Raw genomic sequence first — 24,401 nt, 5'->3', positions numbered from 1 at the left:
GCATCAGTCTATTCGGAACTGAACTGAAATCATCAGCTCATTTCATGAGCACCATGTAACAGCCTTATGGGATTCTGGGCATGACTCACCAGGACCAGATTTAAAGTGAAATGAAAAGTTCTAAGTTTCTTTGCCAATTGCCAGAGACACCCAGTCTCCCTTTCATAAACAGCTTTTGTATTATTTACTTTACAATAGTGAGACTATCCCTTTACATGTTCCAGATATTAGGAAACTAAAGAGGTAATCTATACGAGTGAAAGGTAAGATATTGAACTAGATTCCCTGAAGCAGAAGTCTCCAGCAGGGAGGTAATATTTTAGAAGGATGGAATTGATTTCCAACCCATATGCCTCGGCATCCTACATTCATGAGAGCTGATATTTGATGAAAAAAGTCAACACAAAAGGTAATATGAAATACCAAAGGCTATAAATTACACAGTAGGCTAACAATGGATAATTTATACACAGTGGTTAATGAAATATTGTATGAGAGTTGGCCTTATTTCAGTCTCTTTCCCCTATACAACATATCATTTTCTTCTTTATGGTTATCAAATAAAATGTTATGGTTTGATTCTGCAGACCTTAGCCAGGTAAATAGCTCTTATTCACTCAAGTAGTCCCAAACTTAATGAGATCTCAGGCTACCTAACAGGACAGTAAATTTCTTGCAAATGAGTTTTAACTGCTCATAGCAGCAGTCCCAAAGCGAATGGCAGTGTGTTAGGAAAAACTGGAATAGTTTGATTTTGCCTTTTTAAGCAATTTGCCCATTTCTGATAGCTTTTCCTTCCATTCATATCCTGTGCTTCTTCTGGGGCTTGTACCTTTCTCCCCTAATATGCTCTTTTTATGATATACAGAGTGAGCCAGAGAAGAACATCTTCACAAGATTATTTTACCTTCTTTCTTCACATATTAAAAGCCTAATTCCGTCCACAATTTTTCCAGTGTCAATCTGGATAAATTTGGCATTTCAATTTAATCTCCCTTATTCAAAATTTACAACAGCATAACTGAGAGCAGAATTTGGCCCCTTTTCAGTGGTTTGGTTTGTCAAAGCAATCAAAATGCTTTTCTTTTACAGAAGTCTAAATATGGCTAAATCAATAATTGGACACTTCTGTGTCATTTCCGTTAATATCAAGAACTAATAAACCACTTGAAAACAAGTACCAAGACATTGACTATCTTGCATAGAAAGAGTTCTAGCTTACCTCAAAAAGCTACATAATGACAATGCCAAGTTCTGTCAAATTAAAATATGAGACAAATTAACCCTCATTAAGAAAACGCACCTGCAACACAGCCTACCAACTGTGAAAAAGCAACTGTCCACAAGTCTGTCTCCATATTGTCTTCACCCCTCATTAAACAAATTTTAATTTGGATTTTGCTGAGCAGTCACTGGCTGTTACATGTTCAGCTAGAGACATCTCTTTGTAATCATGATGACTTTTTAAAGTTGTCTGGAGAGAAAAATACAGTTTTCCCAACTAAAAACTTCTTAGTATTTTTTTCCTCCCTGAAGAAAAACATAACAGTCAATGTAAGGGGATGTGTTTGCTGTAACAAATACGCCTTGGGGGAAAATATTCTGTGGGCTTTTTTTTAAGTTGTAAAAAGTGGATTTGGGGATTTCTCATGCCTCTTGAGGAACCTTGCTATGAAAGCAACATTACAAAACATTGACTGATATTATGGTTGTAGCCTGGCATTTAGGAGTTTGTTCATTTTTTAAAGGTTTTTACAAAATCGAATCCCAGTAGAAGTGTTTTCATGTTTCTTTTTTAAATTACATTGGAAACTGGTTTTGATTGGATTTAACATCTCTCTGCAGGGTTTGGAACCCATATATTGCAGGCACTGCTAATTCTGGAGAGCTAGAAAGGGCAGCTGAATAGGTAGAAACAAAAGTGAAATTGACCAGTCTATTGTCATTCCCCAAACTGAGTAAAAGACAAAAAGTAAACTGCATTAATGGTGAAAAGTGAATTAGATCTTTGAAATGTTTTCAGCTTTAATAAGCCAATGGTATTAAATCATCTATGATACTCATAAAGGACATTTGTTTTTTTAAAATGTAATACAATTTTAAATCCGACTTTGTCCTTTTACACTCTCAGAGACCCACGTTTTGCATTCGTTGTGCATAAAATTGGAGATCAGGCCCAAAATATGCAGCTGAAGAAAATAAGTGGCGTTTTCCCCAATTTAAAAAGAAAAGAGTTTCCAAGAAACAGCAGAATTAGAAGGGGGCTGATTATTGAAATACTCATCCGGTAACTGAAAACACAGGGGGGGTGGGGTATTTGGTACAAAAGGAAGTTAACACAAAGAACTATTGTTTTTCATCAGCTTTGCCACAGTAAAGGCCTTCTTCATGGATACTTTACAAAGAAGCCTTTAACCCAAGATGTTGGCCTCCAATCCTAGAGTCATGTGTTTGACTTTAAGCATGTAAGTAGCTCCACTGACCCCAGAGGAAGCTGGGTCTGGCTGATGTTTGGCAGCCAGCTTACATGTTCTTTGTTTCTGCATTACATAAAACCAAGGCAAAGTGCACAGAGGTAATCAGCTGCTCCTCAGTGCCAGCCCAACCAAGGATATCCTTAGCTCCTGAAATTTTCAACCCAATTATTTTTGTGCATTTCTTGCCAAAGTCCTTGAAGTGGACTGTGAATGGCAGTGAAAATGTTGAGCTCATTTGCAATATGATTTGCAGATCAAGTCACTGGGCTACCAGACCTGTGCATGTAAACCTAACTTCTGCACAGAAACGTTAACTATTTGTGTGCTCAAATGGTCGTGTGCACTAAAATTACATACAGAATATTAGAGGCCAGTTCTGGAAGTCAGAGCTACATACATACAGAAGCTTCATGGAATCATAAGAGTAGATGAAAAGAGCAGTAAATGGAAGTAAAAGGCTTTATCTTTGGTGTGCCCATTTCTCTCTCTTTCAATCTCTCCTCCTTCTACAACCCACCCCAGTCAAGTAACTGGTATGTGTCAATATTCTACAGATGGACAGCTATGCATATTTGGCTCACAGGTATTCTATGCTGTCTCTGCCAGCTACCCAGCCAGTAGACAGATTTTTTTTTAAAAGAGTGAGAGAGAACAAGGATAAGTGGGTGATGTCCTACAGTCAGTTTCATATAAAGACAGTTGTCCAATGACACTAATTCTTCACAACAGGCTCATTTCTAGAGCCACAGGCATAACACTTACTGTGTCTCCATATTTGAATTACTTAGCTTCTTTTTCCATTGTCTTTTCCACATCTAGGCTTTAGATTACTGGGCTGAAATTATTTAGCCATCGGCAACTGAGGTGGAAGTAGCTATGTAATCTTTACATTCCTTTTTCTCTGTACTGCACATCACAGAACGTGGCTGTAATCGTCAACTTAAAATGACCTTGAGTCAGAATGTTCAGACCTGGACATAAACTTCCCCAGAATTTTGGGCATGATCAGATCCAGTGGTGGGTTGGTTTCTGTCCTCACTAAGCCCAACCCACCTCAGCACCCTGGAGACGTCAATTCCACACAAATTGTCTTTTTCCCCCTGTGAAATGTCATTGCTAAGCTTACTGCCTATGCAATTCTGTGACTGCAGCTTTTATACTAAACAATGTCAACTATAATGCAGAAGGGAAACTCACAGAGAAGACAGGCCACTATAACTCTTGGAGATCCACTCTGAACGGACTCAGTAAGCAGTTTGCTGTGTGGAATAAGAGGAGCAAATGTTGCTCTGCCACCTCTACTGCAAGTTTGCCATGACTAGTAGCGGTGCAGTGCTGCAGTGGTCCAATCCTGTGAAGTGCTGAGGCACCCACAGATCCCCTTGGCTTTAGCAGGCATTGAGGGTTATCACCAGATTACAGGATGAGGCCTTAAAAAGAGTAATACATTGCTATTCATCAGCTTGAACAGAACCACCAGGGCAACTGAACACAGCACACTTGCTGTCTCTATCTCTAACCAGCAGCAATTAAAAGCAGAGATGGACCAAGCTGTTTAGCATAAGATCCCTTTGAACCTGTAGCTTTTCGAAATGTCCCGATGATGTTTGACTTTGTAAGCTTTGCACATTAATCCCAAAAAGTAAAGTGCCAAAAAACTACTGGAAAACCTGCTCTTGTACGTCTACCAAGGCCTGACAAGTTCATAAGAAAGCCTGTTCGGCAGATTTCTATCCAATTTTGCCAACCTTAAAGCCGAGAAGGGCCCAAAACACAAAACTGAAATCTGAACACCGATAAATCCTGGCCTTTGTGTGTCCGTGGCTTCAGTTTGACCTAAAACAACAATAGAGTTCAGCCATTAAACCTGTATCTGGATTCAAAGCCATATATCAGATGTTGGTGTCTATTAACACATGGGTTTGGGTCTGAACCATTATTTATTCAAAGCCAGATCAGTTCCAATTTGGAGATGTTCAGATCAAGAACTTTGGTTCAGGCCCATCTGTAGAGCTAGCCAATGATATTAATATTTCACAACAACGTCATTGCTAGAGCAACAGCCATAACCTTTAGTGCCCTTCCGCAGTTTGAGCCCCTCTGAGTTCTGGGTCAAACCATTTAAACAGATACCCAATAATCTGGATGTTCATCCAAAACCAATTGAACCATTTGTAATTCATCAGCCCTCAAGTCCAAAGATCAGTAAAGCTCCTCAAGAAAACCATGCCCCTCCCCTTCCCCCCTTCCTGCACGGAGTACTGTATCCAGCTGCTACACTTTCACTATCTATTTTAATGCATTTACTCATAGGGGAGTGAATTTTTGGGAGCGCTGGTGAGGGGAAAAAAGGGGTGGATGTAGCAGCCATCCTGTTATTCAGTAAAAGATTCCAAACACTCTAGAGCCCTTTACCGATGGATCAAATTAGCAGCTGCTAAGCAGAGAGGTTTACCATAAATGCAACATGAAAGCAAAAGTCTGACTCCAAGCACGCACGCACGCACACCGTTTCTGACAAACATAATAGAGATCCTCACACACTTCACTATTAACAGGGAGCTAATGCCTCACAAACCTCATTTGGCTTCCTGGAGTACATGTTATTTTAAAACCCAAGGATTTAATATTCATGGACCATTGGTGGTGTGCTCATTGATTTTCAACTTCTTCAACAAACCCTACCTTCCTTCAAAGTTTATCAGTCAATTGAATGGCTCTCATATATTATTGAGGACAGACAAAGGAAAATCCTCATGCAATTCCTCATCAAGAAATGATATATATATTCTGAACTCTTTAAATATAATGTCCACAAGCATTTTATATAGTACAATCAGAAAGAAAATACATCAGAACTGTAAAATATATATGACTGTATATAAATATATAATATATATTACTGAATATATGATATATTTTGGGTTTATTGCTTTCCATTTAAATATATATATTCTTTAAAAGTTTGTTATGTATTTAAAATCATACAAAAATATCATTAATAGATTCAAAGGCCAGACAGGGCCATTCTGATTATGTAGTCTGACTTCCTAACAGAGGCCAGAGAATTTCATCTAGTCTAGGGTATGTCTACACTGCAATATAGGCCAAGAGTTAGTAGAACTCAAGTTAGCAGACCCTGATTTTTTTAATTTAAGGCTTGAGCATCTACACTCAATTTGCATCCACACTTGCATCCGACGAAGTGGGTTTCTGCCCATGAAAGCTTATGCCCAAATAAATTGGTTAATCCTGAAGGCGCCACAGGACTCTCGCTGTTTTGCTAAAAATAAACTAACCCGACTACCCCTCTGGAATACACTCAATTTGTAACCCTGGGTTAGGAACTGTTGAACCCTGGGTCCCAACCTGCGGCTCCAGCATCTACACTGCATTAGGCGAGACTGAGTCCAGTCACCCATATCCCAGACTTCTTAGCGCCTCCCAAAATGGGCAGGGTTCATGGTGCAGGGTGGGAAAACTTAACTGTTGAGAGAACAAAGAAAGTTGGCCAGAGGGACTGAATGATACTACCGGTGGACTTTCTGAGCATCAGCATGGTGGGGCTGTGTCTACACTGCAAAGCAATAGGGCTTGAACCCTGAGTCCCAGTTTGACTCATGCTCAGACCCGCCACCCCGAGAGATCCAGGGACACTAGGTCTGAGACCTGGGTTAACTTGATTTGCGTGTAAATAGAAAGGTGGTTACACTTGAGCCTGAGTTCGAACCCAAGGCTTACATTGCAGTGTAGAAATACTCCAAGTGATGACCACATCACCTGGTAAGTTGTTCCAAACTTTGATTACCCTTACTGCTAAAAAAATAAATGGTTTGTCTGTGTGTTCAGTGCATTTCAGAAATATACCAGCGTAATCTGAGAAGACACCGTATATTTTCCAATGAAAATATATCCTTTTGTTATGAGACAAACATGGATTTTTGATACAGTTATTAAAGAGCAGTATTTTTTCCACGCTTGTTTGCAATTTAATATTGTGCATTGCCCTGGACAGTCTATCCAAGACCAGCAAACATAATCTAATGTGCTTTGCAAAATCACTGTGGAGCAAAGTCCCTGAGGCAGTAAGGACCATAATAAACCTCACCACCTTCTGCTCCAACTGCAAGTTGCATTCCTCCAGCCTACTTCTCCCCCAGGTAGAGGATGAGAAAAAGAATGAATTACACAGGACAGATGCTAATCAGGTGGTTTAATGTCGGAAGAAGCTCAGATACTAGGGCGATGAGGGTGGTATAAGAATGTATAGAAAACAAAGATGATAGTTGAATTTAGAGAAATGTGGATATCTGTTGGTAGCTACAGCATGCTTGAAAGTGTCTCCGAGTGCCTCTATTCCTACTAAGCACATATGCTGCTGCAGGAACAAAGGGGGCACATCCGTCATCCCTCTTTGTGGTGGATGGGTATCCTTCTAAGTGGGAAGTGCACTGACTGATGTGATTCAACAAAACAAGCCACCTGAAAAAATTAACTATGTCCAACGTCACATAAGCTACTGTCAGCCTTCAAGGAGGACAAATAAATAATTCAGCCCAGGCAAATGAAACCATGGCCTGTTGTTTGAAGTGGAGAACTTGGGTCCTTCTGAGCTTCCTTCAGCCTATCCCGCCCTGCCCTTTTAAAAGTCCACGAACTCAAAACAGAGCATCAGGCCTTGTTAGGAGGTCAGCTGTCCCATTTTAGCTTGCCACAAAGAAAGAGCTTCCTTCAGTCTTGACTGCCAATTTATAGCACCAATCACCTCTATTAGTCCACCCTGAACAGGGAGCATCTCCTGTCACAAAACTGTATATCTGCTTCTAGAATTACATTACCACTACACCAGATGAATTTGAACTTTCATATCTGTCTCTGCAAAGGCCTCTGCACCATTTTTATAAGGAGAGCAAATATGTTGTCAAATTTTTAACAGGGAGTGTAATTAACCACTGGAAAACTTATCTGGGAATGCAGTGGATGTTCCATCACTTGCGATCTTCAAATCAAGACTGGATGTCATTCTAAAAAATATTCTGTCATTCAGACAGAAGTTATGGGCTTGGTACAGGAATTAATGCATGAGGGTCTTTGGCCTATGTTACCCAGGAGGTCAAAATAGATCATCATAATGCTCCCTTCTGGTCTTATAATCTATGAATCTATCAATGTTGTATGCAGTCAAGATCTCCCCATTATATCCCAGCAAGCAGAAGATTATCCAAGTGATCTGTGGTAAAACCACTGCAGTTAAATCCTGATTTCTCTTTTTAACTTTCCCATATCAATCAATGGAGCAACATTAATAGTGGAGACCACACACATCCGGGTGTTTTGGCCAAAACTAATGTGCCATAGAGGCTTCCAAAGAGCAAAGGGATGGTGGAGAGAAAGAGTCAAGATGGAACAAAGCAGATGGAGCGGAAAATGTAAGCAAGGTAATACTCACAGATCCCCCCAACCAATTATCCACAAAGAGTGACATGAAAGTTTTAGAGCAGTTCTGCAATAATCAGTTCAACGGCCAACAACCAACATAAGTCATCTGAGTACTTCAGCACAAGTACTCTGAGTACTTCAGCTAATGGAGGAGGAGTATTGGGAAGTCATGTGTGAATGAGCATTGATTGCTCAAAGAAGTTTGATTTCCACCCAAGATCCTGAGCAGAGCTGAATGGGCAGTAAAACACCCACTGCAGCTAAGTACCTGCTGATGGGCATAGTTAAAGACATCTCACTGAGATCCGGTCTCTGCACGTTGCCTTTACAAATGTCGTGCTGGCTGCCTCATCTGAAGAACTCGACTCTCTCTTTGGTGGCACCTTTGGCAGAGCTCCCAGTCAACAGTGGGAGATAACTTGGAAAGATGTTGTTAACATACAACACCGGAGCTATAAAAAGGTTTGACTCGGTCTCATGGCTGCCATGGCGATCTCACTGCATGTGTGCAGCATCTGCTTGTTTCCATTCTGCTACTACAAAGTCCTGAGAGATTTACCAAGGTCTTTTTGCCTTTGGGGGGAACCTGGGTGTCTGGTTTACCCTTTAGCCTGGTTTATTTTCGGAATAAGTCACAGTTTCGTTCTAACTATTTTCATCTTTCTCAGAGTCCTGTGAAGCTGTTTGGACCCCTCGGTGAAACACTGCATTTCTGAAAAGTCCTGGGGCATCACTGGATTGATACGCTATGCATCAATAGTTGGCCTGCAGTGTGACATTTGTGAGGAAATTCATGCTTCACTGTATGTCCAGCCAGAATCAATATAATGGAAAAAGCCTCATTTATATGCAAAATTTGAATCATTCCCTCTCCCGGTGAGGTTACAAAGCCATGGTTCACTACTGCCTGCATTGCCCTCCTCCTGAGTGATGTCAGGAATGGGAGGGGCTGCTGGTGCTACTCCTAAAAAGATGCTCCCGGGACTGATGATTGCCCCCATCTCCTGCCAGACATCGGAGGTGGTTGGGACAATGACTCAGCCCCGCCCACTCATGAGCCGCAGCCAGTGAGCCAGACACCTTCAAACCTCACGGGATTTTTAAAAAACTGAGTCCAGCATTGCAGTGGAAGGCTGTCTCTGGTCAGGTTCTCACGTTCCAGGAAGGTGCAGCCATGTTTGGGTTATAAACACTGCAGGGAATACTGCATTGATTTACATTTGTAAATACATTCTTCGGAACTGAAACTGCTTGATAAAAGCTCATCTTAAGAGGATGCAACACTTGTCTTTTATTGCCCCCACACAGCCTGTGCACAGTGTAAACTATCTGCTAAGTTACTTACACAACATAATGGATAAGCACTTGGGGAGCATGGTATAACTGTTCTGTGTTTTGATCTTTTGAGTCAAATTCAGAGATGGTGTAATGTTTGATTCCCTCTGAACTCACACACTTACGTCCATCATGAACATCACCTGTGAATTTGGCCCACTAAGTCTAATGTCAAAATCTAAGAGGGTCTAAATTGGTTTAACTCATGTGGAGCCTGATCCAACACCCACTGAAGTCAATGGGAATTTACCAGGAGAGAGATGTGTAGCAAGAAAAGCAAAATACACATATTAGGTGCAAACTGAAGCAAACAAGCTCCTACCTTGTCCATGTACTCAGATTTCCTTAAGCTTACTGACATTCCATAGGAAGATCTAGGGGAGTTATCTGAATGTGTGGAATTCTTAATTACACTTCCTTTCACATCACCTCTATATTTGGCCCACTGGTTCTACAAGAAGAAAATCTTTGTTTATTCTCTTTTCTAGAGACCTTGGTCTGTCTCTTTTCTCCTTGGCCATTTTAATATGTTTTAATACAAGAAAACTTCGCAGCATTCCATTTCCTTGCAGTGGGAAAGAACAAAGTGCCCAAGACTAAGAATATATTCTTAGTGAATTTCCTGTTTACATTGGCCAACAATGGCAAGCGTTTCTGCAAATTACGAAGTGGGGAATGTGTCATTTAACTCAGGAGGAGAACGAAACCATCTTGAGATTGCTTTGATGTGCGATGAAACAGAGGACCCAGTGCAATTTGACGCCTGAACAGCTGCTGGATGTAAAATTTCAACAGTGTTAAAACTTACACACACACATACCCTATGTGAATTCTTTGCTACTTCATGCAAAATATTCCATGTGCGGGTTCCTGAAAACTCAATAGGCTGATGCAATTTCCATAGCAGACCCTATTCCATCAAGCCAAAGCCAGTCAGCCTGCCCCAGGAAACCACCCTCTTCACAAGTGTTCATTGGGGAGGTCCCAACTGCCTGGCCTCCCCACCCCAGCTATCTGCTGAGTCTGGGTGGCACCCACTGAGAAACACTGGCCCCTCCTATCTTCATTTTTGGGCATGGGCTATCAAATACAAACACTGCTCCTCAAACCTGTGTCTGAGAGAGGGAGATGTATTCCCCCCACTCTGCTGCCACAGTGTTACATGACCCCTGCCTTTGTGTGGGTTCAGGGGTCTCATAAAAGCTTTCGCCCACCCCTCCTTGCTGTGTCATTGTTCAAGAGAGCAGTCAGATAGCGAATCACTCTTGTCTTTATCTCTGCAAAAGCTACACGCTGGATAGCAGCTGTGTCAGTTTCCCTGCACCACCGCCCTACAAAATGCCTCTGTCGAGGCCCAGGAGGCAAATCTGTAATGCATTCAAATCCCTGGAACCTGTGTTAGGATTGCCACGAGAAATGCCACAACGCCTCACAACTGGCAGGGTCTTTTTCGTGATGTGGACCCTTCATCCCCTGGGAACTGGGAATGAGGGCACCTCATGCACCACACATTGATGCTGTCCTTTTTTGTTCCTGCTAATGTTTTCCTTTCCCTGCCTTTGTATAATACCCCGAGCCCTCCCGCCTTTACCCCATTCTCCAGAAAGGAATATGGGTGTCCCAAGAACTGATCTAAATTCTTCGCTTCAGTCACCTGCCCTGGTACCACGTTTCATGTTTACTGCCATTTCCATAAAGTCATTCTGACCTTAGTTTTGCTTACACTCTTCGCACACTCCCCCATCTGTCCCAGATGTCACCTCAAATGTTTTGTAGTTCTTACAACTGTCTCTAAAAATAATCAATATTCGCCTATAAACTCTCCATATACTATTGATCCCTGTCACTTCCTACACTCCGGACCTCTTTGGGGAGTGGAGTCACAAACACTTCACATCACTTAATCAGTCACTGCATTTCACTGCTTCCAAGTGAAACACATTGGTTAATCTTTGCTCAATTCCTGATTGAAATGTCACAAAACACTCCACCCCCATTCAGGTACAACTGAGCAAGAGGAGGAGAACTCACACGGCAGCAGAACATGTCTAAGCCATGAATTAACCAAAAAGGACGCCAGCCATGGTCAGCATGAATGTCACACTCACAAACTGCACTGCAGTTGCTTGACCTTGAGAATCATGGTTTCATTCTCCTCCTGAGTTAAAAGCACTCCATGTGTTTTGAAATCTGACTTGGTACACCCACTCACCCCAATCACTCCCTTTTTTGTTTTTACCTTGTCAAAAATCATGGTAGAAGAGGTATTTTAAACAAACAATTCACTTCTCTTTCCTTTTCACTTCAGTCCTGACTTCTTTTTTCCCCTCTTAACCATTTTGTCAAACATCTTATGCACATTCTCCTCCAGACACACACGCCTAACGGTGATATCTAGGGTTCTTCTAGTGACGTGATTACAGCACCCTCTTCCACTCAGCATCTGCTACAGAGGGGTGCAGACCCGAACCATGGGGATGTTTGGACCTGCACTCAAATTCTGACAGTTGTGAATATGAGCTCTCTAGATAATGGGCTGGACCCCAGAACACTTTAGATTTACACAGCCATCAAAACTGACACTCATTTTATTCTGTCTCCTCCCACAATAGCAAATACCAGACTATCACAGCCTGGTTTGCAACAGTCCCCTTTGGATTCCTCACTCTCAATTTTCAGGCTTTTTGCTAGTTTGAAGTTCTTGCTTCCTTCATTCTCTCTCCTTATTGCCCAAAGAATCTAGTCAACAGGCAGTCAACATCTAACAAGACAAGTGAAGGAAGCTTGCCATCTTTGAGTGACCCATTTGCATGAATCTGTGGCATCACTAGAAAGATTAGTGACTTGCAGTCCTACTTATATAAATCCACACAGAGAATCTAGAATGAGGAATGGAAAAATAAGCACTATTTTTCTGGGGTTTCTACTTATTTTCATATTCTTATGAATAAATATAATTTATTCACCAAAAAGTGCAGTTTCAGCATCAAATTTGTGAATTGTTTCAGCCTGAAAAAAACTCTGGGGGAAAAAATGTCAAAATAGTCAATAAGTTCAACATTTCATTTTGCAATTGCCTTTTTTTTTTAAAAATAAATAAATAATTTTGCCTAGATTTTTTACAAACAACCAGAAAAGTGTAAAAAAAAAATACCCAAAAATTACATGTTTAATTTCAGATTGAACAAAACTTTTCTACCCAAAACTAATTTTTGTTCAGTCACTGAACTGAAAACTTAATTTTTCACTCAGGTCTACATATGAGTCTCATCCTCAGTGAAAGTCAATAGAACTTAAGTGCTTTTGAAAATTTTACCCAAAGGCCATTTGCAAAATTTGTATCTGGATCTTGGTTCTGATTTTTAACATGCTCCCCAAAACAGACGTTTATTCTAGGAATTCTTGTTCAGGCCATCTCTAAAATTAAGGTAAAATGTATCCAAACTTCATGGCTTTAGACAAGATAAGAAAGGAAAAGGTGAAAGGTACAATCCAACAGATTCTATATTGCAATTCAATTTCCTCTCTTTCCAGGCTAAGGAACGCCTTGGCTTTGTGTCTGTTATTCTTTATTAATCACTCCAGCATTCCATGCTACAATTTGCGGGAATAATTGCACTAAAGCAAATTGGTAACTGGACAAACTTATGAGCAGTGATTCCATGATGAGGTTGCTTCTTAGGGTGCAGACCAGGGCTCAGCAGGCCTGGGGGTCCTTTCTGGTTTATGTCTGATACTCCTAAATCTCACGCTTGAGTCAGTCACCTGCAGGGATCAGGAAGGGCTATTTCAGTGAAAATCTGGTTCACCCTCCTCAAATTTATTCTGGGTTATATGTTTGGTTTGGTTTCTCCTTTCTCTGAAGCCTCAAAAATGGGCACAGTTAGTGATGGGACACTGGACAGGTTTGGCCGAAGCACTGAGGTTCTTGCTCACATGTTCAAGGTCTAAGCGACTGCCATATATGGGGGTCAGGAAAGAATTTCCCCCCAGGTCAGATTGGTATGGGACCCTGGGGGGATGTCACCTTCCTCTGCAGAGTGGAGGGGGACAATATTTGCCAGAATCATCTGGGTATGTCTCACTTAAACAATTCCCTGCCATAGCAAGGGCCTTGAGCACTGGTGCTCCTCTACCCCTCCTGTTCTTTGCCTGAGGCATGGAACAGTTTAGTTCAATCTCCTGTGGGCTGTAATACTTGGGTCTAATTTTGGTTGTTGGATTTAGTGTGTGGGTAGTGTTGGTGGCCGATGATATACAGGATCTGTTGGTCACTTCTGGCCTTCAACCCTGTGACTGTAAGAATGGGAAAGAGGAAATGTTATCAAGAATTGAGATGAGTGTGGTGGTAAAATCTGCTTAGTCTAAGTTAAAGTGAGGTACAATGTTTTGAGGGTCTCTCACTGGACAAAGTCTCATTCCTAGTTAGTCATGTTCCTTCTTGGTCACATGAATGTTCTCTCTTCATGGGAGTTGAGGTACTGGGTTCTCTGAGAGTCCTGGAAGGTGGATGGATCAGATGTTCTGAGCCCAGCTAAACTCTGTTTTTATCAGAAACTCTTAAGACATATAGAAGAAACAATACAGATCTCATCGACAGTCAGCAGGTTGAACATTGCCAACATTTCGAGCATTGGCATCATCAGAATTGACGGCCTAATGAATACCCAGAGGGGCATGTACATTAGTCCACAGTTTCCAAATGGTTAAAATAATTTAAATGGGTATTTTGTGGCGCACTTTGCATTATTATGGCTCCCACTGGAGGCAGTGTATTATTTGCTCTGGTAATTCACAATCCAAGTGGTGGTGATTATGTGATTAAATAAGTGAGAACATCAAGCATTCAATTCAGTTCACTCATGCTTACAGAAGCCAGCCTTATTAATTTTTTTCATATAATTTAATGTTCCTACAAATCAGCATCCTCTTCAGCCAATTTTAAAACAATCTGTTTTTATTGGTTTATTTTTCAGCTCCATATACACATGTTACTAGCATAAAGGGTTGAAATGAGATTTTCAGGACAGCAACTGTGTCTTACTTTATGATTGTAAATAGATTTACAGCACTATACAAGTGATTTTAATAACAGAATGCCTCTAGAATACATGAGCTAGGAATATGTATGTATCAAGACATACTTAAAGGCAAAGATCATTGTATATGTCTTTGTTTTGGTACATCATGTAAATGCTGATTGAATAAGACCCTGCTAATTAACTCGCTCTTAGTGGAAATGGTTGAGCTTCCATGTGAACTTTGACTGTCTTCCCCAAAGACGGCAAAGCAGTTAAGCACTTCTTAAATTCATCTCTATCTGGCAAAGCACTGAAGTATTAAGCAAACTTTGAGCATGTCTTTCTTCCCATTGAAGTGCTCGGCATGCGCTTAAACGCTTTGCTGAGTCAGGGTCTTAAGGAATAGTTAAAATCTGATATCACTTTAATTTCAAAAGGTGATTTCTCCCCCCTCCCCATACCTTAAACTTTTCAAAACAACTTTATTTTAGGAGTCTTTTCCACTTTGTCACTGATATACAGCACTTTCTCCTTAGCATTTGTAAGGATAATATCTAGGGCTCAATGGAGAGACCCGCAGAGACTTCAATGGGCATTGCAGTCTGCCTAAAGATGAGCCTGACTTCAGGAGTCTTGAACACTCCAAAGTTTTCAGGGTTTAGTCTGGTCACTTATAGAAAAAAAGGAGCCATTTGCACATTTGGATTTAGATCCAGTTTCTTACAGAAAAAACCCTCCCCTCTAAATTTGGGGGTTGGGGATTGGAGTCAGTCTTTAGGTAAGGATGATCCAACTAGGGAATAAAGTGCCTAATACTGTAACTGAGGCATTAAAATTAAAATGTGCAAAATGGACTGTATAACACAGGGGATTAAATGATCAGAAGTCCTCTCACTCATTACCCACCCCAGTTCTATTATATTAAGCAATACAGTAAATTATGTAAACCAACACGATCTCATGCAAAACAGAGAAAGCTCTTTTGGAATTTTTTACCAGCATTAAATCATCCAACACAATCAGTTTTTGTAGCATCGTACTGGAAAGTGTTAAAACACCAGCCCCTAGGAATCTGTTCTGATCTACTGGGCCAAAATTCTACTTTTGAAATAGCATCTATACACAGATCCCACATTATATCATGGAACTGACATTCTTCATCTCTGGGGAGATGATGCAGAGCAAACCTGCTGCATAAGGGCTTTTAGCTCCTGCCAGCAGGTCATTAGGGAACTGCTTGGAGGCTGTCTGCCCATCTGCCTAGCTGAAGGCTGGGGATAGCCAACACTGTTGCTATGAGTGAGAGGCAGTGTTGGTGGTTTAAAGCAGGGAGGGGGTGTTGGAAATGGTCCAAAAGATGAATGAAAGGTATCCTGTCTGAATAGCTGCATGTATGTTCTATTTATTGTCGGCACCAAGGGTTTGGAGAGTGGTTGAGATGTCCCTTGAGCTGCTCTTTTCTGGTGGTGGTGAAGGAGCCAGCTATGGCTTGGATGTCTGGAGAGCCTCCACTTGAAAGAAAAAGTCAATTCGATGCAACTTCAAGTCAGAAATCCACAGAGTAAAACACGCTTTGCTGAAGGCTCTCGTAGGAAGGACTGGAAGTGGAAATATAAACTACTTTGGCATATATGGCTGGAATAAAAGTCAATACTTGTGAGCAGCAAAAAACCTCTGCAGCATGGGTTTTTATAAACTATTGACAGAAAAATTGCTATTGAGGCAAACATTATTGAGCCTTTACAACACAGAAGCAATATCTTCTGTCTTCTGGGTGATGTTAAAAAATGAAACAAAACATTCAACTTTTTTCTTTTGGACTCTAGCTTTTACAAGTTCATCATGAGCCACACAGCACAATCAAAGTAATGGAAATGTTCCCACCCAGATTTTACTTGGAAAATGTATGGGAGTTACAGGAAGTACCTTACCAAAACAAAACAAAACAAACAAAAAACCACCTGAAAACTTTAAGAAGGCCAGAAAAATAAATAAAACTGAGCAGGAAAATGCATGTAGGGCCATCGGCTGTTCCAATTAAGTCAATAGGAGTTTTGCTACGGATTTCAACAGAACCAAGATTTTGCTTTTCATTTGGTTTTACACCGTATTTTTAAGTACTTCTCCAAACAAACTAGAGATAATGTGGTTGCTGCTTATATAAAGACTCAATCATACTTAGCAGGATGAAACTCCACAGCAGCTACCAATAACATGGGGAAGAGGTGGAGATTATTCATCTTGGTGCAATATACTGAATTTAGAAAACATGTTCATTTAATCATACGTACATTGCTTCCCTGAAACAAAAAACCGAAAGAAACCCATAGAGAAGGTAACCTTTCAGATGGTACAAGCCAATCAATTTCAATTGCACTCAGCCATCAGCACGGACAACGTCAATCTCAGCACAGCTGTGTATGTTGATAACCGAGCAGGCCTTACTGTACATCAAGCTCACTATGAGAAAAAATCCCTCTTTGGAAATTCAAGGGAGGATGGCATAATGCCAAGGAATTGAACAGATTGGTTACCAGAGAACAAGGGATCAGACTATCACCTTAACAGGTTGCCTAAATCAAATATGAAGGTCCCATGTTGAAGCAGTCGCTGAAGAAGAGTTATGGCACTGCAAAGGAGTCTGTACATATTATCACTAACCTCTTGAATTACTTTATACTATTTACTTTTGTATTTTAGAAGTCCCTAGACTTCAGCCCCACCATGCCAGGCACTGCACACATACATGGTGAGTGACAATCTCAGCCCCAAAGAGCTTACAATCTAAATAGACAAACCGTGAGAGGGAAAAGTGAGGCCGACTTGTGAAGTGACTTGCACAAGGTCACTAGGGAGGTCAATGATAAAACTGGGAACAGAACACAGGTCTTTTGACTGTAACCTCTACATTAGTGTTCAATGATTGGAGCTTTCACCAAGGCTCACAAGACTGCAAAATGTCAACTGATAGCACCTCCCACGTTTGTTCAGAGAATTCCACCACCCCAGCTTGTCGTTTCAAGATGTATTGCCAAAGCTTCAGACATATGTAGTAAGGACAAACAAGCTGCAAGGTGTGCTCCAGAGAGGGAGCTCAGGGGAAGAATTTTATCTGGGATAAATTTGTTTCACCTATTTTTTTTCTTATCCAAAAGTCAGCTCTTTTAGAACTATAACTTTAATAGACACACAAATGCAAACTGTGCGGCTAGGTAAGAAACAACAACAAAAGCACTTGATTTTTCCCAATGCTCATTTTCATCTGAAATTGCTGAATTTCATCCTTAGCTGAATTTGATACTCAGTTTCATCCCACTGTTTTTTATCCTTTCACTCATGCAGGTCCTACTAAAACTTTGCTAGGAAATATCTAAACTGGCCAGCTCCTTTTCCATTTACACACACTAGATTTACGGGATGCATCATATTCCAACCGGCAGATCAATGCCTCTGTTTCTGTTTCCTGGCACATGAGGAAATTGTGAGCAATGTCATGCGTCCCAAAGGAAAAGAACAAACACACCCTGTGCTTTGTGACACAGAAGGATATTCTTTGGCTTGTCAGCCTCTCTCTCCAGTGGCTGAACAATGACAATATGTATAAATACATCCACTTTGACACGTCTCTATAAACCTGCTTCCATTCTCTGTTACCACCCTGGTGTGCTTTCATGACAGAACACAGGCCTGATGAAACTCATCCTAGTACTTAAGGAACTAGCTGAAGTTATCTCAAACTATTAGCAATTATCTTTGAAAACTCATGGAGGACTAATGAGGTCCCAGAGGACTACAGAAAGGCAAAAATAAGACCTATCTTTAAAAGGGGAACAAAGAGGACCAAGGAAATTATAGAACAGACCAAACTTCAATACCTGGAAAGATACTGAACAAATTATTAAACAAGTAATTTGTAATCACTGACAGAATAACAGAATTATAAGGAATAGCCAGGATGGATTTGTTGAGAATAAATCATGCCAAACCATCGTTTACTTCTTTGACAGATTTCTAGCTGTTTTTAAGTAAGGCTTTTGATGCAGTCCCACATGACATTCTCAAAAGCAAACTGGGAAAATGTGATCTAGACAAAATTGCTATAAGATGGGTGCAAAACTGGTTGAAAGACCATACTCAAAGGGTAGTTATCAATGGTTTGCTGTCAAACCAGCAGGCATATCTAGAGGGGTGCCACAGGGGGCAGTCCTGGGTCCGGTATTATTCAGTGTTTTCATTAGTGATTTGGATGATGGAGTGGAGAGTAGACTTATATAATGGCATGCATCTGACAAAGTGGGTTGCAGCCCACGAAAGCTTATGCCCACAGAAATTTGTTAGTCTTTAAGGTGCTACAGGACTCTCGTTGTTTTTGCTGTACACAGACTACCACGGCTACCCCTCTGGAACGTATATAATGTGCAGATGACACCAAGCTGAGAGGGGTTGCTAGCACTTTGGAGAACAGGATTAGAATTCAAAATGACCTCGACAAATTGGTCTGAAATCAACAAGATGAAATTCAATAAAGACTAGTGCAAAGCTCTATACGTAGGAAGGAAAAATCAAATGCACAAATTCAAAATGGGGAACTGGCTATGCATTAATGCTGCTAAAAGAGACCCGGGGGCTATTGTGGGTCACAAATTGAATATAAATCAACACTGTGATGTAGCTGCAAAAAAGAGTAATATTATGTGGTGTATTAAGAGGAGTACTGTACTTAAGACATGGGATGTAATTGTGTAACTCCACTCAGCACTGATGAGACCTCAGCTGGAATACTGTGTCCAATTCTGGGTACCACAATTTAGGAAATATGTGGATAAATTGGACCAGAAGAGAGCAATAAAAAAAATCAAACAAGGTTTTAGAAAATCTGACCTATTAGGAAAGGTTTAAAAAAACTGAGCACGTTTAATCTTGAGAAAATGAAAACTGAGGGGGATCAGATAAGAAGTCTTCAAATATACATAGGTTCCAAGGCCAGAAGGGACCATTGTGATTATCTAGTCTGATCTCCGGTATAACACAAGCCATAGAAGTCCCTCAAAATAATTCTTACAGCAGATCTTTTAGAAAAACATAGATCTTGGTTTAAAAATTGTCAGTGATGGAGAATCCACCACAATCCCTAGTAAATTGTTCTAGTGTTAATTGCCCTCGCTGTCAAAAATGTATGCTTCATTTCCACTCTGATTTTGTCTACCTTCAACTTCCAGCCACTGGATTGTGTTATACTGTTGTCTGTTACACTGAAGAGTCCGTTATTAAATATCTGTTCCCTATGTAGATACTTACAGACTAATCAAGTCACCCCTTAACCTTCTTGTTGTTAAGCTAAATAGATGGAGCTCTTTGAGACTATCACTTTAAGGCATGTTTTCTATTTCTTTATTCACTCTTGTGTCTCTTCTCTTAACTCTCTCCAATTTAGTAACATCCTCCCTGAACTATAGGCACCAGAACTGGACACAGTATTCCAGCAGCAGTCACACTAGTCCCAAATACAGAGGTAAATGACCTCTCTACTCCTACTTAAAAGTCCCAAGTTTATTCATCCCAGGAACTCATTTAGGCTCTTTTGGCCACAGGGTTTCACTGGGAGCTCATGTTCAGCTGATTATCCTCCATGATCCCCAAATATTTATTAGAGTGACTAGAATCCCCCGTTCTGTAAGCATGACCTATATTCTTTGTGCCCATTCATTTACATTTAGCTGTATTAAAACACATTGTTTGCTTGCCCCCACTTCACCAAACACTCCAGATTGCTCTGAGTCAGTGACCTCTTCCTTACTTAACACATACGTTAAGGGCTGTTATAAAAGGGACGGTGATTAATTTGTTCTCCATGTCCACTTAAGGCAGGGCAAGAAATAATGGGCTTCATCCGTAGCAAGGGAGATTTAGGTTAGATATTTGGAAAATCTTTCCAATTATAAGGACAGATAAATTCTGGGGTAGGCTTCCAAGAAAGGTTGTGGAATCCCCACCACTGGAGGTTTTTAAGAAGAGGTTGGACAAACACCTGTCAGGGATGGTCTAGGTTTATTTGGTCCTGCCTCAGCGCAGGGGTCTGGACTTGATTCCGCCCCTACATTTCTATGAGGTGTTGACATGCTTCTTCCTGTCTCTGTCCATCATGTTTATTATGAGAACCCTCATGCTTCTCCTAACAGATTGGCTGTTCTCCCTCTGCTGTGCGGTTGTTATAGTTTTATTACTCATCCTGGGGTTTTAGTTGACACACACGCACTCCACATGATCGTTACGTTTGACACATTCTAAATGCACCTCACAATGGTGCCACAGGATCTTCTGAAAAAAATCTATCATTATTGCAAACCCTTGCTCCAGGCCATTGGCGTTCTCTGTGTTATTCTCCCATCCTCAAATGCTTGGTTTGCAGTCGTTTCTCATTTCTTTGGGGAAGTCCAACCTACCACAACTCTGACTTTTCCATTTCACTAGACTTGACAGACATATATATATATATTTTTTAAAAGATTTGATGAAAGAAGAGTCACTGGAAGAGGTGTGCGTTGGGGGTTGTATTTTAGAGGGGGAGATCTCCAAGGGCCAGATTTTTCAAAAGAACTTAGCACTTATCTGGGCCAGTGTTTTCAAGAGAGTTCAGCTTCCCATTTAGGCACCAAAATAAGTGACCATATTTTCCAAAGTGCAGAAGCATCATATTGGGAAATGCTGGGTGATGAGCACTTTTGAAAATATGATCCCAATTGCAGATGCTGAGCACTTGAAAACCTGGCCCCTCATTCCATCCCCAAGTTTCTTTAATAGTTTAAGGGACAGAAGAAACTGGTGCAGATTTGCTTCTCACAAAACCTATAGGGCTTTTTTTTTTTCTTTTTTTTTTTTTAAAGCTTTGAATTTGGTAAAATTTTGGAACATTTTCCCTTCATTTGTTTTCCAAAAGGGGGCTTAATAAACACACACCAATGTCTAACTGCTTGTCTACACAATGCCACAGTGCCGACTATGAGGGTGTGAATTGTAGAGCCTTCTAAAGTATTGCACTCTATCTGCCCCATGTAGACACAAACTAAAAGATACTTATTTCTCAGTGATGTAGTCCCATGTCAAACAGGACTACATTAAGAGAACTCGCCTTAGTTTGTGCCAGCAGGGTCTACGCAGGGCAGTTAGAGCTCTCTACAATTCACACCCCTGTAGTCCAGACTGCGGAGTCATGTAGACAAGTACTAACTGGAAATCAGTACTCTATAGATAATGAAGTTATTTGTTTGAAAATAATTCTTGCCCTGTTCCTTGATGACTACTGCAGAATAAATTTTAAAAACATAGAATTCCTATCTCGCAAGAGCCAAAGACCACAAACTTCAATGATTTGAATTTTCCTTCAGGCCCTGATCCCGCAAAGATACTTAAACATATTGTGAAATCAATGGGGAAAACTCACGGTTACGCATGTACAAGTGTCTTTGCAAGGTTCAGGCCTTAATCTAGCCTTTTGCAATGGTCAGGTGGGTTCTAAATTTAGAAACAACAATTCTGGAGTGAGCTGTAAATTGGGCAAAATGAGCTAGACCATCCCTTCTTATTTCCGAAGGATCACAGAGCAGTTAGTGAAGCAGCAGTGGCAGATGGAACAAACTGTGACAGGACAGTAGAATCTGAACTGCCAGCCGCCTCTGGGAATTTTAGCTGCAGACAGGCAGGTGCGCTGCAGTAGATTCTGAGCACTATTTGCACCACAGCATGAATCTTCCTCCCGCAATGAATCTTTGTAGAACTAATACTTGGCATCATATTCCAAAGCCCAGAGTACTCTTTCTCCAAGAGCCATAAATCCTCCAGCAAGGGAGGGAAAATACTAAATAATTTATCTCCCCTGGGATTTTAAGCAGGGCCAGCAGCAAACTCTGCAAAGTAGGTGTTAAAAATCAGTTAGTAAAACTACCATGATCAAAGGTGGGTTGATCCTGGTGACAGCCCACGCAACGATATTTTGTGGCACTCAGCAGCAGATTCTCTAATAAGCGAAGGAGAAATTTGCTGTAGGCTTTAGTGAATTCTATAGAGGTAACAGGACTAAATATGTGCAACTGACTGTATTTCCGCTCCTACAAGATCCACTCTTACAGCAGAATTCCATTAGCTGCCCATGGAACTGACAACTATTTTATTATATGCCCTTGCAAAACACACAACATACCAAGCTTTTAAATTGTTTTTGTCAGTTCCCTGCCCCTCATTCTTCTCTTACATACCGTCCCTATTATATGCCTGTTTATCTAGAGCAGCTTAACACTCTGAGTGGATAGCATTACACATACCCTATGCCATTGCCAAATGCCATAAAGATGGCTTGTCGCAGAACAGCTCAGACAGAATTTTGTGTGCTTGCGCTTTTGGGGGGTTCTTTCTGCTTCACGATGAGTAAAACTGCCATGAATTGTGGAAAGCTAAGGACCCTAGTTATGGCTGAATGCAGATCCTTAATATTCTTCATACTCTGTGCTTGCATACGTAACCTACGCAGCTGGAAGAGAAAGATCTTCTCTTCAAGCAAATATAAATGCCACCCAGCTGGCCCAGTGGCCAACAAATAATCCATAATGGCCCATTCGAAGGAAAAAAAAAAAAAAAGACATCACTATGTATCATCAGCATGAAGACAGGATGAATCCCTGCAGCAACTAAAATAGGAGATCTCTGCATGAAAATTTAAAAAAATCCCTACCACCTTCTGAGTCTTCCTCTCCATGCAACTCAAGATCAGTTGCAACTACTTCCACCTGAGACCACAGCCTCGTTAGTAACAGCCTGTAGTCAATGAAACTGAAGCTGTGGAAGGAGTTACCATCAAGGACATTTTTTATTGCCTGCTACCAGGTCATCACCAGCTGTGTGTAGAGGAGCTAAGTTTTACAAAAGATATTACAGCAGAACTAAGAGTTATCCCCAATATGCGATGCTTGAAAATACTTTTCCTAGGCTCGAACCACTTTATGTAGTCAGAAGCGGAGCAAATTGTAAGATCCTTCCTCAGACAAAACTCTTGACAGAGAGATTGGCTGAGTAAAAACTGAGTTAAAAACCTCAGGATTTCACCCACAGTGAATGGCTAAATGAATGTGAAGATTCAGTACCTGCTATTTATTAATAAGATATGACAAACTGCACTATTTTTTCCTAACTTAACCAACCATACATTTAATCAGAGCATTAATTGTGACTGGAAACTGATAAATCACAACATATTTATGAATCCCTTTAAACTAAAATTCATTTTGGAAGTTTTTGACTTCATTTTTAATCAAAAGATTATTTAATTTTATTCCAAACAAAATCCTCAACACCACACACAAGTCTGAAATCCTATATTGGTTCTACTGCAGCAGCAGCACTGACCAGTGCTTTAGAGAAACTTAAAATTAATCACAGGTGGATGAACTCATCTACAAAATTTTAAGCTTCAACCAAACAGGGATTTAGTTCACTTTTGTTTGTTGAGAGCCAGAGGAGGGCGAGTGAGGCATGAATCTACTCAGATTTGTAATCAAAGGAAACTGCAGAAACATTCCTAACAAGCAGAAGCAATGGCCATCACAGGCACAAAACACACATTTATAAACAGCAAAGTAAAGGATTAATAGCTTCTTTCACAAACCACTTCAGGTTTTTAATGTTAATTATTTAACATCAGTATGTCAGTGACTAGATAACCTGCAATTCCCCTATAAACTCCCAAGGAGTACAGGGGAGAGGAAGGAGTTTCTCTTCCCTCATTTCCTTTTTTGCTAAGAGGAGAAAAGGGAGGTGACAACTCCATCCCAGTTCATGATACTGCTTCTCCTGCTCTATTTATTAGGTTTTCCTTGTTTAACTCTTACCTGCTCCACTCTGCACCAGGCACACTGTTTGGCTTGTGTAGAAAAAAACTCTATGGAGGACAAGCCATTTATAGAAAAAGCCCCGCCCTCAAACAAACTTATGTTAATTGAGCTAATGGGGAGGGCCTAGAGATCTGTGGGTGTATCTACATTTGGAGCTCTGGGTATGATCCACAGCCCCAGTAGACACTCACACACACACACACACTTGCTAGTTCTCCCCAAGTCAGCACACTAAAATAGTAGAGTAG

At 40.8% G+C, this 24,401-nt stretch overlaps 1 long non-coding RNA gene across 1 annotated transcript in view; it reads right to left on the bottom strand.

The window, feature by feature from the left end:
* LOC137149144 (uncharacterized) overlaps positions 1 to 24,169 on the bottom strand; it is a 375,061-nt gene extending 350,892 nt beyond the window's left edge. The window contains exon 1 of the long non-coding RNA XR_010918680.1: positions 24,151 to 24,169. This is a non-coding gene — a long non-coding RNA (uncharacterized lncRNA). The remainder of the gene's footprint in view (positions 1 to 24,150) is intronic.
* Between the last annotated feature and the right edge of the window lie 232 nt (positions 24,170 to 24,401).

The sequence above is a fragment of the Emydura macquarii genome, unplaced genomic scaffold (genome assembly GCF_026122565.2).
Source record: "Emydura macquarii macquarii isolate MOO-44397 ecotype Brisbane River unplaced genomic scaffold, CSIRO-AGI_Emac_v2 contig_71, whole genome shotgun sequence".
Classification (NCBI taxonomy): Eukaryota; Metazoa; Chordata; order Testudines; family Chelidae; genus Emydura; species Emydura macquarii.
This window is presented reverse-complemented; position numbering and strand designations above follow the sequence as displayed.